At 42.2% G+C, this 15131-nt stretch overlaps 1 protein-coding gene across 1 annotated transcript in view; it reads right to left on the bottom strand.

Annotated features, from left to right (window-relative positions):
- Positions 1 to 15131, bottom strand: part of PCSK2 (proprotein convertase subtilisin/kexin type 2) — a 203363-nt gene that overhangs the window by 104510 nt on the left and 83722 nt on the right. The gene's annotated exons all lie outside the window — the stretch shown is intronic.

Here is a 15131-nt window from a genome sequence, read left to right as displayed (position 1 = left end):
AAATAATGACATGGATCTGAACCACTACTGACTTTTGTTTTTTTCAGGCTTTCATCATATGCATTTCCAAAGCCAGCCCTGCTTTCCTGTATCAAAAATAGCACACTGGATACACAGAATAGTTTAATAACATTTCATTTCTACCAAAAGGTTGTGCTATGAAAAACATATCTGGTGTAGGAGATTTCATCTGTGCATTTGAGGTTCTAAAATATTTTTTGTGTGTTGCCAGTTTTTATGAACTTCTTTACTATAAATGCCTGGCTGTAAATGAATTTCCCCTTCAGCACCTGGAAACACTGTAGACTGGTAAGCCCTCTGGGTGAATTAAACAGCATACATGATCTACCAGTGTACCTGCACCAAGTGTCTTTATTGTCACTGTTTCTCCCCTGTGCACCAGATAGATCACAGATATAGTAGCAACTAGAAGTCCCCCTTTCTGCTCCCTGGCTCAGCCTTTTATACTGCTTGCCTTCTTTTCCCAGCTGTCCCATTCATGAGCTAATTACCTCATCAGCTCATCAGGTTCTCTACAGGTCCAAGTGATCCCTTCTAACCTTCCAAACCCACTCAAACTACCTAAATCCCTCCTACTCCATCCATACCCAGTACCCTTGGTGCTCTCTAAGCCACCAGGAAGCTGGCTAACACCACCTTGTCACAAAAAGCCTGACAGTGAACCAAATATATTGCCCAGAAAGATTCAATGGAAAGAGTCAGCTTCGATGGTTACACGGAGATTGGAAGAAATGAAAGTTTTGCTTATTACACAGAACAGATCAAACCACAGATACTAGAGACACAGTAAAAGCATTTTTTAAAAGTACAAGTGTATGCACCAAGTGGCAGATCGTGACCAGCTCGAGTGCGAGTATATGGGTAGAGACTACTAAAGGAGTCCACCTCTACTTGCCCACACTGTGTAGGGCTCAGTCAAAGTTGTACTCCCTGTGCTAGATTCTCAGCTGGTTTAAATAATCAAAATCAATAGAGTTCCAGCAAATTATTTCAGCTGAGAATCTGGCCCTTGTGCTCCCTCTGTGTACACATGGGAACACACGTCAGCCACAAGAATGAGAGGGAGGAAAGGCCAAGGCAGAGCAGAAAGAGAAGACCAGGAAAAGCATGCACCATCCCAAAGGTAGTGTAGCCCATACACCACACAGGACCAGAAAGTGCAGGGATATCCCCCTGTGTTATATTTTAAAGCTCACAAAGCACTTTAAAAAAAACCCACACAACACAATTAAACTCGTACTGTTTGCCACAGGATATTAGTGAGATGGAGAGCTTAGCAGAATTCCAAAAAGGAAACTTAACAAGAACTTCTATATTTATACTGAATCTGTCAATTACACATTTAATCCATTTTTTGGCCTTGCAGAACAAGCAGTTTGCCAACTCTGATTTTTTGGCATATTTCTTAAAGCCCCCGCTTCTGGAATCAAGAAACTGCATGAAAATCTCAGCTTCCATTTTTTAAAAAAATTCAGTTTCTAGCCCTCCTGGTTACAGAGAAAAGCTTGAAAATGTGAGGCATGTGTGACCTAAGGCCACGGGTGAAAGTAAGTCTAGGGACTTACCGGTATGGGGCTGGGCTGGGGCCGTCTCTGGCCCCCAGAAGGGACGGGGCCTCAGGCGGAAGAGGCGGGACTGGAGGAGGTCAGCCCCAGCCCTCTGTACCAGCAAGTACCTCCTTCCCCCTCCTTGGGGTAACAGCAGCAGCCGCAGGTTCTGGCAGCGGTTTAAAGGGCCCTGGGCGGTAGCAGCGGCCAGAGCCCTGGGCCCTTTAAATCATCCCCGGAGCCCCGCCACCGCTTCCCCAGGGCTCTGGGGACGGGGCTCCAGCCGTCACTACCGCGCCGGGCCCTTTAAATTGTCTCCAGAGCCTGCCGGAGCCCTGGGGAAGTGGCGGCGGGGCTCCAGGGACGATTTAAAGGGCCCAGGGCTTGGCTGCTGCTACCGCCCCAGGCCCTTGAAATCGCCGCCCCAGCCCCGCCGACGCTACCCCAGGGCTCCGGCAGCAGGGCTCTGGCAGCAATTTAAAAGGCCGGGGGCTCCAGCCGCTGCTGGGAGCCGCAGGCCCTTTAAATTGTGCCTGGGGAAGCCGATCCACCCCGATACGGTGCACTGGCTCTTGCCAGGACACCGTACCGGGGTGTACCGGTTTACTTTCACCTCTGCCTAAGGCAAAGAACCCAAAGACAAAGTAATCTGAAATTTATTATTTTTAAAACATCTGGCCATTAAGCCAATTTCATTATTTTGGGGGGTCTGCCTCATGATTTTTGAAGGCTTGGGGTTACTGTTAGGATTAAAAAAATAATGTCTACAGGACATAAACCCTGCTGCAGTATGCATAGGCCAGCCACTAACTGACGGGTAAAATTTGGTCTCTGAGCATATTACTTCATTGTTATCCATTATACCTTTTCATACACCTTCCTCTGAAGCATCTGGGACTGGCTGCTCTCAGAGACTAGAAAGCATGGACTACAGGTAATAGTCAATGACATGACAATGATATGGCAATTCCTTCATTTCTAAAACCCACTTACATTAGTTATATTGCTTTTAACTAAACAGAAGAGGTGAGGGGAAAGAACTAATTCAACAAAAAGGGACTTCTATTTTTTTTTTTGCTAGTTTTATTTGTAAAGGTTCATTAAAAGTGATGGAGAATGTTCTGTTTAAAAAAAAATCTTAACGAAAGTTGAAAAGAGGGTAGTGATTAAGCAGGAACCACACTGAGCTTACTGAACTTTGCCAGATATCTGTACTGAGTTAGAGAAAGGGATGAGCAGATTGTCGGAGATCTCTAAAATAAGGTTTGGGGTTCCATGGAGACAACAGAGAGATGATCCATGATTATGTCTTTGTCAGCTACCACCTCTGCTTGCTATTCCAAACCCCAAGCTGTCATCACATAAAATAATTAGAGAACAGAAATCAAACTGCATTACAGGAGAATGCCAGAAAAAAAGAACTGGAGCGTTTGTACTCCCACACAAGCCCACTGGCTGTACATGACCCACTGCAACAAGGGAAGAAGCAAAGATCTGATACTGTTGGAGCACAACTCCTTAAACAGCAATTCTTCATTTCCATGTCTTTTCTTCAAGATGACTTGAAAAAAATGGTTCAGGACACCCCAAAATTGGCCCTGAATGCTTTCATTATTCAGTGTCGCCCCGTCTGTTTGGCAGTGAATTGTTACATCTTTATTACAGTCAGAAGAGGAGATGTATCAGAAAGGAACATGCACCCTCCCCCAACAAAAATCATGCTACAGGAGGTTTTATGAATGTTTTACATAAAGATGATGGATGGAGTATGTCAAAACCGAAAAATGCAATATTTTTCCTCTAAGGTTTGTGTTCACTGAGAAAATAGCTGTGTTCTTACTAGAGCTGGGTGAATAACTGATTTTTTTTGCTTTGGTGATAGTTTCAACCCCCTCCCTCCCACCACCACCACTAAAAAAAGCAGGGAAATGATTCAACCATCAAACCAAATCAGAAACTTTTTGGAATTTTTGGTGGATTGAAGAAGTGTGTTGTGGGTCTGTTCCAAAGTGGGGATCTGGACGTGGGGTTTCTACAGCCAAGGTTGGTGCCCTAACCTCTAAACAACAGCAGCACCACTAACTAGGCCTCCTCCACCAGTTGCTTTGCAAACAGCAAAAACTATTTGGGTCAAATTCATGAATAGTTTCGGATTGACTGAAACTGCACTTTTGTTGAATAAACTATTCCTCTGAAAAATTATGTCCAGCTCTAGTTCTTACCTCATGCTAGCTGACATGTGGTACCTAACACAAGGTAAACTCACAGTGGAGAGAACGTAGCTGAAGTTTTGTATGAATTAGCAGGCCTAAGTGAACCCTAATATCTCCCATGGTCTTTACCTTAACCTGCTAATATGTGTGAAAGTTCCAAGCTGCTTTGTCTTTACCAGGATTTTATCTCATGTTAGCTAGCCCAAGGCCAAAGCGCACCTTCATCCCACTGAACACACACACAGAAGGTGTAACAATGTCAAGTTCATATGATGACTTCAAATTCATATAGGTCTCGGAAAACAACCAAAAGTTCCCCATAAGGCCAAATGCGCCATTGGCATAAGAATGCACAACTCTGTTGACTTCACTGGAGTCATGCACCTTCATAGCAGCAGAGAGTTAGTTTAGAGTGTTTTATCCCCTTTCTGAGGGTGCGTCTAAAAGAGATGTATTTTTTTAGACCCTGATAGCTAATATGTTTTAAAATCCTAGTGTAGATGGGAGGAGGGAGAGAGGGGGGAAGGGGTCTATGGTTCACTTTGACCAGCCAACATACTGAAACAGATAAAGTTGCCCTTTCTACGCTAGGATTTTAAACATCATCTTGATCACCTTGACTGATCAGTCTTTCAGCCCTCATATAGATTGCGCCGATCACAACACATCTTCCATTCTTCTCATATCCAGGCCTTCCTTCTCCATGTGTGGCCATGTCTTTTCACGATAAAATCTTCCCATCTCTTTCGAAGTCAGCCAAGTGGTTGTTTCAGTTCCCATGAGTACCACTCAGCGACAGCTGCAGTCCACTGATTGTCAGTGAACCTCGCCACATGCCTGGCCCATCGCATTTTACTATGCCAGCTCTCAACAATGATTTCCTGCACTCCACTCTGCTGTCTGATCAGTTCATTGGGGACTCGGTCACGGATTGAAATTTCTGGAATTCCTCTTTCCATTGCCCTCTCCGTGACAGTTGCTGTTCCTCTGTCTTCGTCAGTGCCCATATTTAAACATGTTAGCTATTATGTTCTAAATACACACATTTTTCCTTGTGTAGATAGGACCCTTCTCACAGCAGAGATCTTTGGGTTGCATCAACACAAAGGCAAAACTAGAGAATATACAGAGCCATTGGGGTACATTCTGATCTCCTTTCTTGCTGGAGTAAAGCCAATGTTACTTCATTAACTTCAGGACGGGCCCAATCCTGAAAATGCTTGTAGATGAGGTCCAATTGTCTTGCAAACATGCATAAACTTAAGTAGGTAAGACTGTTTGCAAGATCAGGGCTTTAAACTTTTGAAAATGGCATCATGAAAGACTGGCTTTGTAAAAACTAATGGAGAAACAAGATTTGCTTCCTAAAATGGCATGTTATTTTCATTCTCTTAAAGTCTGGCTCATTTGTCAACACTAATGGCCTCTTGTTTCTTTCATTCATTCTATAGTATTTCATTAAGCGCCTGGATTAAATGGTGAACACAATCTAAGCATTTAGATTTTTATTAGTATGTGACTAAATCATTTACGAGTTACTAGCTGGGTTCCAATTAGAGAAAAAAAGGGTCATTAACAAAGAAGGTAGCTCACTGATGATAAAATACCTACAAGGAAGAAAAAAGATTAAAGTATTGATTTTTAATATATTTCCATTTATGCATGGCACATAAAGTAACTTGGATGGTAATAAACCAGCAGGACTTTGATACAGGACAAATTAATAAAATAATCAATTGACTGCACTACTGCTCCAGGAGAGCCAAGAACCACTGCACTGTAACTGAGTGCCTCTCTCTGTGCAACAGAAAAATGCCAAGAAAATCAGCTCATTTTGAAGGAACAGGGTAAATTGTACTGCTGAGCTCCTGCAGTTAAATGACCACGTGTTACATATACTAAAATTATTCCAGTGGACACATCTATCACAAAATCAACAACAGCAGAACAGCACACACAACCCCTCACCCCCGGGAGGGGGAGGGTTCATCTCAAGAATCAAGAGAAGTCTCTGTTCTTGAATTTAAATGAAGGAAAGTTCAGACTGAATCCCAGGAATAAAATTCCTGACAGAAATATCTATTAGGTGCTTATTTTTAACCATGAGGGTGATTAACCATTGGGAAAAAACTACTATGGGAAGTGGTGGATTCTCCATCTTTTGAAGTCTTCAGATCAAGACTGGATGCCTTTTAGTATGATAACACCAGTTACTGGGTTCCATACAGGAGAAAACTGATGGAATGCTATGGCTGTGTTATACAGGAGGTCAGATGAGATGGTCTAATGGCCCCTGCTGGCCTTAAAATCTCCCAAGAGAAGTGGTTGAATTCACAGCATCTGAAATTTTACAGATTAGAGTGGACAAAACGCTAGAAAATGTGTTGGTGGGAACAATCCTGGATTGGCTGGGAGATGGTCCTGACTATGACTATTATTGTTATTTTATAGGACACAACAGATTGTGGGAGGTGCTTCACATAAAACATGTGGCTTGAGATTTTCAAAGCAGTCAAAGAGATTTGGACATTAAAATTAATAGAAATTGGGAATCCAAATCTTTTGAAAATCTCAGCCATAGAAGAAAGGTCCCTGTCCCAAACTGATATAAATGATGATCTTTTCCATCTCTAATTTCTATCCACTTCTTAGGACATTTCTTCACTACTGGGGAGATTGATGCTCCTGCAATCGATGCAGTGGGTGTCGATTTAGCGGGTCTAGTGACGACCCGCTAAATCAATGGCACAGCGCTCTCTGGTCAACTCCAATACTCCAGATCCTCAAGAAGAATAAGGTAAGTCAATGGGAGAGCGTCATCAATGAAGCACAGTGAAGACACCGCAGTAAATCGACCTACCTTACATCATCTCCAGTTACGTTATTCACATAGCTGGAGTAGCGTAACTTATGTCGACTTACCCCGGTAGTGTATACAAGGCCTTAGTGACCACAAACACAGATGTTCACATCTCTTAACCATTTCTTTTGTCACATTTATGGGTAACAGAGCTAAAAGATCTTTGCTAGAGAAATATTTTAAACCCACTCATACCTTAGAGGTTGGCTATTTTATAGCAACCTCATCAGTAGAATTGAAAGAAGGCTGTTAAAAACTTAGAGATGTAATGGATGGAAATTAATCCAAATCTCAAGTTGTCTGACGTTTCTTTTAAAGCTCCAGCTAAGCAGTAGTCAGGTTATGTGAGAATCTCAACTTTCATTAAAAACAAGAAGTAAATGTGTAGGCCTCCTCATTGTGGAGAAAAGGATAAAAATATAACCCAAGTGTAACTAAAGGCTGCAAATCCAGAAGGCAAATAAAAAGAACCCACCATTATTTTAAAATCTCATGATTTTTAAAGCAATCTCATGTATTTTTTTGGCTGACTCATATTTTTCAAACACTGGGGTCAGCGGGAGGACCACAATATAGTATTTGAAACCTAGGCCTGCAGGGGAACAAAGAACTTGGCAGATAGAGAACAGCAACAAAGTCTGGAAGCAGAGCGTAGACCAGCAAACAACAGGAACTCAGTAGCATCTGCTTCAAGGAGAGGGTACTGTTTAATAATGCTGATACAAAAGCAGATTTTCCATCCTGCAAAAATTTTCAAGGGTTTGGGGAAAAAATCATCTGAAATCAGGCCAAAAAGCCAAAAATTTTAAATTTCTTGTGAAACAAAATTCTGAAAAATGTCAAGTCAAAACATTTTGTTTCAATAAGTTAGAAATGTTTCATTTAGATTTTGACCCTTGTTTATTTTTTGTTGGTTTTTTTTTTGTTTTTTAAATATAACAATGTAAATTTCAAAACAAAAAACTCATTTTGAAATGAAAAATCTAAACTAAACAGGACGTTCTGACATTTTCAAAACATTTCCAGATTTTTTCTGAACAAAATTTCATCAAAATTGATATGGCTGCACACACAAAAAATCAGTTTTGTTGAACAATATTTTCCAACAGAAAACAGTTTTTACAAAAATTTTCCAGCCAGCTCCACTGTATAACACTTCGCCAAGGCAAAAGAGCCTTAGAGAATAACAGGCACACAAGATTTAAGCCATACAGCTCCCACTCCAGTGAGTGGGAGTGGAACAGTTTAGCCAAATTGAAGCAAACTAAGGGGCCTCTCGATGCTCCCTCTGAAGTGGTGTTGCTGTGTACTGCACCCAGCATATGGCTTTACCTACATTGCACAATCCATCCCTACAAACCAGATTTGCAAGTGCTCAGCACTCACAATTGGGGCCAGATCTTCTGTAGAGTTCCAAGGCACTTTATTTTAGCTATTCCATTGTGACGCTTAATGGAAGATCTTTAAAATAATCTCAGCTCTTTTGAATGTCTGGTCCTAGTTGTGGGAGGTGAGCTGTGCTGAAATTTTAGCCTTTCATAACTAGAGAATAGCAGCTTGGCACAGCAGGGCTCCAGAAACAGAGCAGGCATTTTTTTGTGCCTTAAATTCAGCTCATCCAGTAAAGTAAATATCTTAACATATTTAAGAAAATATTCCATAATTCTTGGTAATGTCATTATCAGCAAATTATCGATTATAAAAGAAAAGACTAAAGTAGCCCATAGTCTAGGTCTGCAGACTCAGGAGAATGTAAAAAGTGTGCAGAGATGCAAGTTAACTAACAATAAATCTAAAATTAAAGAGCATTGTAACTAAGACACTGATCCTAAGTGTCTGTAGGATTGCCGGTCTAGAAATTTTATTGGATTCTCCTATACCTGCTGAAAAATAATTTCATCACATTCTGAAAAATTCAAGCCTCGTCTGGAAACTATCCACTCAGAGCCTGTGTTAAGGAATAAATAGCTGGCTATGAAAAAAATAATTTGTTTTTAATTATAGAGGTATGAACTGGTTTGATAACTGTTCTAAGTATTTCCAGTGTTATTGTTTTTCCTTTAATACCAACCACTCATCTTATCAAATGAATCCCAAGAGATATGAGGGGAATCTTAAGATGATTCTTGCTATAATTTATAAGGCTTCTCTTAGGAGTGCTGTCAGACTGAGTCTGTAGAAATCAGGAGTTCCCTTGAGAAAGGTACATTGTAGCAGAGAGTAAAGTATGGTCAGATCAGCAAGCTACTTCATCTGGAAACAATTCAAATTGACAATCCAGCCTTGATTCACAATATTCAGGGTGCATCTTTTATCACGTTAGTAGATATTAACCTTTTTTTTCTCTTTTTTAAAATTAATTTCTGTATTAACTATTCTCTCCGAATCTTTACGTTATTAACAGAGTGTGTTTGAATTCTAAGCCAAGAGCATTGGTTCTTAACCTCAGAGTGACCTGTATTCAGGAATTTTATTTGCTTAAATACTGTTAATGGCTGTATCTAATTATCCTGAGCATCTCCAGCGTTGTGGGAATCCAGGTGTCCAGGGAAAAGACTCCTCAAACTAATAAATATGTTTCCAGAAGTATGTTATAAACAAAACTGTGTGATTGATACAGGATACTTGTTATGGCAGATGTTTTCTGGAATGGGCAGGGTGACTGATAAGGAATAATTGTTATTACAGATGGATTCTGTAATGGGTGAAATAATGACCCAAAGAAAGATGTTTTTAACTCATTTGGTTTTCATGGCTGTTAGTAATAATGACTGGATTAGAGGTTCCTTTTTACTCATTAATCAGATAAATGGAGGACCATAAAAGAAATTCCATCACTAATAAGGAAAACAGAATACATGTGAATTTAACCGGGGGAACTATTTTTGTCTTACACCCTATAGAAAGACAGAGGTTTTGGAAATTAGATGTGGGGTGTGCAAACTGCTGGCATCCTACCAGTTACAGAGCAGAGAGACACAGAGGCCACAGCTTTACCTTATCCCAAGAGTGGCAATGTATCTGTGTATTCTATATAGGGCTGTACTGATCTCTGACTGATAATCTTTGATTAATTAATTCCATTTGAATTTTACAATCTTGAATCACTATTAAATCCAAACATGCAACAGATGGCACTGTGTGGGCTAACTATCACACCTGCCATTACGGAGGGTTACCAAGCTTCCCACAGGAACTAAAGTCAGTGAGGGGTGTTCTGGCAGATAGTGGGACAGAGAAACAACCCCAGAGAGGTACCCCAGGAGGAATATACTGGTTCAGACTGGATTCAAGAGGCCAAGGAGACATTATTGAGGGTCATTACTGAGGGTCAGCAGCAACTAACTCAGAGACAGGGGCACCATTTATGTAGAGCAGGGAGGGCACTCCCCCCCAATTTTGTACCAGAGTAGAGCAGATTTTGGTAGGGGTATCCCCCTACCTTCCCTAAATGGCACCCCTGTAGGTTAGCTCCAATGCACAGCATGTCAGGATCCCGCTGCCAGAGCTTGTACCCCTTCTCCAGGGAGCGCACAGGAAGGGGCTGTACTTCGCAGGGTGGGAGCGGATCACGGTGCTGCAGATGCTGGACGGCAGCTGGTGGAAAGGGCAGAAGGAAGATGGGTTGTGCGGCTGTTTCCCGGCGAGCTATGTGCAGCTGCTGGAGGTAGGAGATTGGCTTCAGTGAGCGCCTGGTGAGTGAGGGGCACAGGGAGGGGGTGCATGGGGGTAGGGGGTTAGGAAAGGGAGGGGGTACAGGAGGGGCTAGGGGAGTAGGGGTGCAGAAGGAGAGTGCAGGGGTCACACAAGGGAGTGTAGGGGTTAGGAGAGGGTACAGGAGGGGCTAGGGGAGTAGGGGTGCAGGAGAGTGCAGGGGTCACACATGGGAGTGTAGGGGTTAGGAGAGAAGGGGGTACAGGAGTGGCTAGGGGAGTAGGGGTGCAGAAGGAGAGTGCAGGGGTCACACGAGGGAGTGTAGGGGTTAGGAGAGGGAGGGGGTACAGGAGGGGCTAGGGGAGTAGGGGTGCAGAAGGAGAGTGCAGAGGTCACACGTGGGAGTGTAGGGGTTAGGAGAGGGAGGGGGTACAGGAGGGGCTAGGGGAGTAGGGGTGCAGAAGGAGAGTGCAGGGGTCAGGGGAGAAGAGGTTCAGAAGGGGTTGGGAAGAAGGGGTGCCTGCCCCCATCCCTGCAACAGTCACTCCAGCCCTTCTGAGCCCTGCTCTTGCCTCTGCCCTTCCCCTCCCTGTGTGTGTGAATTTCCACTGGGGTGGCCTCCCAGTACTTCCATTGTGGGGGCAGGAGCCCCCCTGATCTTCCTGTTGTGCCTCCCCTGCTGCCTGGTGGGAGGCGACAGCTGGAGGCCTAAGACCTAAAGGGGCACTCTTTAGCAGAGAGGGCAGAGGTGCAGTTATCTTGTGAAAATGGGGGAGGTCCATTTTAAAATTAGTATCAAAAGGAAAAAAAAATCCTCGATTATCAAGTAGTTTTCCATTTCACTACACGTATCTCATACCCCCAGGATGCTGAAAGCTGGGAGGAAAGCTTTGATGAAGTGCTTAAGTTAGTCCCCACCCCAAAGGGCGTGTCTTTATGTTGTCTAGTACAATGGGACCTGACCTATTTGAGATCTTTCTATGCTACTGTAATACAAATATCAACACAGGCCATTCTGGGAAATACTGTAAAAAGTTTCATTATTCAGTCAGTAATAAAATACCAAAGAAGTGCACTTTCTGAGCTCAAAGATTTCACTGCTGTCTCCATCAGCAATGTTAATTGCATGATTTAAACACCTCCTCATTTAACCAAGTTCAGGTTAAGAAAAATGAAATTACTGACTTGGCGGCACCTCACTTTGTGAACTTTCATTTGCCCGATATTAGTTCAGAGCCTGGGAAATGAGAAGCTTTCACCAAAAGGGGCGGGCAAAAAAATCAATATTTTGTCTATTTAGCACAGACTCACAGTTCAGTGATATTCAGGCAGCGCTGAGTAAAGAGAAAAGGAATCAATGTGTACAAGGAGGCTGCAGATCTCATTCAGTCAATTCCACTGAGGAATCGATAGTGCTCAACTAGCCTCTACTTTGAAATTCAAGTGAATTGGCTAGGCTGTAATAGCAAGAAGAATGAAGAGATTGATACTGTACTTCTGCATTTGCAATGATAGGAGTCTAAGAGCAATTCGGTAGTTCCAACAATGCCCCATTGCAAGACAGCAAACCAATTTAATTTGATCAGGAAATAAAAGCTATCAATGAGAATGGAATTTCACAGGAATGGAATATAACTGTACAACAGTAAACACCTACATTCCAAGGACATCTAGTTAAGAGCTTGTAGATAAGATTTCCATTACACTGTTTCTTCTATTATGCCAGGCTCCTGGTATAAAAATTCTTCATTGCCAAAGCAGAAGGGCAGCATTTTACATTCAATTTGCATAGATGTAAATGACTACAGACATTGCCAGGTAACAGAGAATTAGGCCCAATGAGCAGAGATTTTTTCTGTAAGCTTCATGACCTCACTATTTATTTTGTGAAATGCATTGTTACAAATAGTAGATTTCCATTCCTCTTTCATCTGTTGCTACTACTGGTTGGACCAGAATTGTGCACACAGCAACTCTGTGCTAAAACATCCTACTCTTTTTTGCTACCTTGTGCCCTTACCTCACCCTGTTTGTCTCATATTGGGCCTGATTCTCATTTACACTAAGACCACTTAACACTATTCTGGCAGTGGAAACTAGGTCAAATAAAAAAGGGTGAATATAAACAAATGACACAAGTATCTAAGGGCAAAATTAGAAAGGCCAAGGCAAAAAACAAGATTAAACTAGCCAGAGACATAAAGGGTAACAAGAACATATTCTACAAATACATTAGAAGCAAGAAGATGACCAAGGAGAGGGTAGGTCTGTTACTTAACGGGGGGAAGGGTGGGGAGGAACAATAACAGAAAATGTGGAAATGGCAAAAGTGCTAAATGACTTTATTTCAGTTTTCACCAAAAAGTTTAGTAGCAATTGGACATCTAACTTAATGAATGCCAGAGAAAATGAGGTAGAATCAGAGGCAAAAATAGGGAAAGAACAAGTTAAAAATTACTTAGACAAGTTAGATGTCTTCAACTCACCAGGGCCTGATGAAATACATCCTAGAATACTCAAGGAGTTGACTGAGAAGCTATCTGAGGCATAAGCCATTATCTTCAAAAAGTCATGGAAAACGGGAGAGATTCCAGAGGACTGGAAAAGGGCAAATATAGAGCAAATCTATAAAATGGGAAATAAGGAAAAGCCAGGGAATTACAGACCAGTCAGCTTAACTTCAGTCCTGGAAAGATAATAGAGCAAATAATTAAGCAATCAATTTGCAAACACCTAGAAGATAATAAGGTGATAAGTAACAGTTAACATGGATTTGTGAAGAACAAATCATGCCAAACCAACCTAATAGCTTTCTTTGATAGGGTAACAAGCCTTGTGGATGGGGGGAAGCAGTAGATGTGGTATATCTTGACTTCAGTAAGACTTTTAATACTGTCTTGCATGACCTTCTCATAAACAAACTAGGAAAATACAATGCAGATGGAGCTACTTTAAGGTGGGTGCATAACTGGGTTGGAAAATCATTCCCAGAGAGTAATCATCAGTGGTTCACAGTCATGCTGGAAGGGCATATCAAGTGGGGTCCCGCAGAGATCTGTTCTGAATCTGGTTCTGTTCAATATCTTCATCAGTGATTTAGATGATGGCATAGAAAGTACACTTATAAAGTTTGCGGACTCTATCAAACTGGGAGAGGTTGCAAGTGCTTTGGAGGATAGGATTAAAACTCAAAATGATCTGGACAAACTGGAGAAATGGTCTGAAGTAAATAAGATGAATTTCAATAAGGACACTTAGGAAGGAACAATCAGTTGCACACATACAAAATAGGAAATGACTGCCTAGGAAAGAGTACTGCAGAAAGAGATCTGGGGGTCATAATGGATCACAAGATAAAAATGAGTCAACAGTGTAACACTGTTGCAAAAAAAGCAAACATTCTGGGCTGTATTAGCAGTAGTGTTATAAGCAAGACACGAGAAGTAATTCTTCAGCTCTACTCTGTGCTGATTAGGCTTCAACTGGAGTATTGTGTCCAGTTCTGGGCGCCACATTTCAGGAAACATGTGGACAAACTTGAGAAAGTCTAGAGAAGAGCAACAAAAATGATTAAAGGTCTAGAAAACACAACCTATGAGGGAAGACTGAAAAAATTGGGTTTGTTTAGTCTGGAAAAAGAGAAGACTGAAAGGGGACATGATAAACTGTTTTCAAGTACATAAAAGGTTGTTACAAGGAGAAGGGAGAAAAATTGTTTTCTTAACCTCTGAGGATAGAACAAGAAGCAATGGGCTTAAATTGCAGTAAGGGAGATTTAGGTTGGACATTAGGAAAAACTTCCTAACTGTCAGGATGGTTAAGCACTGGAACAGATTATCTAGGAAGGTTGTGGAATCTCCATCACTGGAAATTTTTAAAAGCAGATTAGACAAACACCTGTCAGGGATGCTCTAGATAATACTCAGTCCTGCCATGAGTGCAGGGGACTGGACTAGATGACCTCTCGAGGTCCCTTCCAGTCCTATGATTCTATGATTAATGGTTGTGATATTGGGAGAGATTTTTTATTCCAAGGCAGGGTAAGATAATGGAGGGGAGTGTTTTGGGGAATGCACTCCAGACCGTAACAAAACATCACATGCACAAGTTGATCAATTGCCTGTATGAAATGGCCCATTCACATGCACTGGGCTTTACCCTGGGGTGCTGGAGACCTCAGACCATTGTCTCCTGGAGCGTCCTTGGGCTAAGGGAATCAGAGGAGAGTTTGCTAAGGTGTGGCACTTCCTCTTTTCTTGGGACAGAGCAGAGTTCAATAGGCCTTGGAAGCTGGTGTGTGAAAGAAAGAGAAGGGATACCTGCTCTCTGCTCAAAGGTCCTGCTGGACTGGATTAGCTGTTATCTGTGTCCCTTTTACTTAGTGTCTGGGCACTCTCTTGCATGGATAATAGTCCTTGATAGGAAATACTATCAGCTGTTTTGGGACTCCAGCCTCCTTTCTAATATGCAGGATGTTTCTGAGAATGGTGGGGAAAGAGGAATAGCCATAGGCCTTCAGTGTAAATGAGTGAGCTTCCTTTGGAGTCTCTGTGATAACTTCTGGCCCTGGCTGCAGCTGCTTTGGTCCATTCGAGTAGTGCAAAGCTGCCAGCTACCTGGAGGTTCCCCCCTTGCATAAGGACAGTTGTCAAGGCACTGACATCAAGTATTTCAGCATAGAGAGTCCAATCATGTGGTCTTGAATCTTGTGAAAGAATTTGTGTGTGTGTGAGAAATAGTATACAGGCTACCACAACAGAATTCTCCTCTCACATCAGTGGCAGCATTCTACATCCTCCTACTGCAAGTGACTTCACAAGGTACAAGACAAGAGAG

The sequence above is a fragment of the Caretta caretta genome, chromosome 3 (assembly GCF_965140235.1).
Source record: "Caretta caretta isolate rCarCar2 chromosome 3, rCarCar1.hap1, whole genome shotgun sequence".
Taxonomy (NCBI): Eukaryota; Metazoa; Chordata; order Testudines; family Cheloniidae; genus Caretta; species Caretta caretta.
Note: the sequence above shows the minus strand (reverse complement) of the source record. Positions and strands in the feature narration are given on the sequence as shown.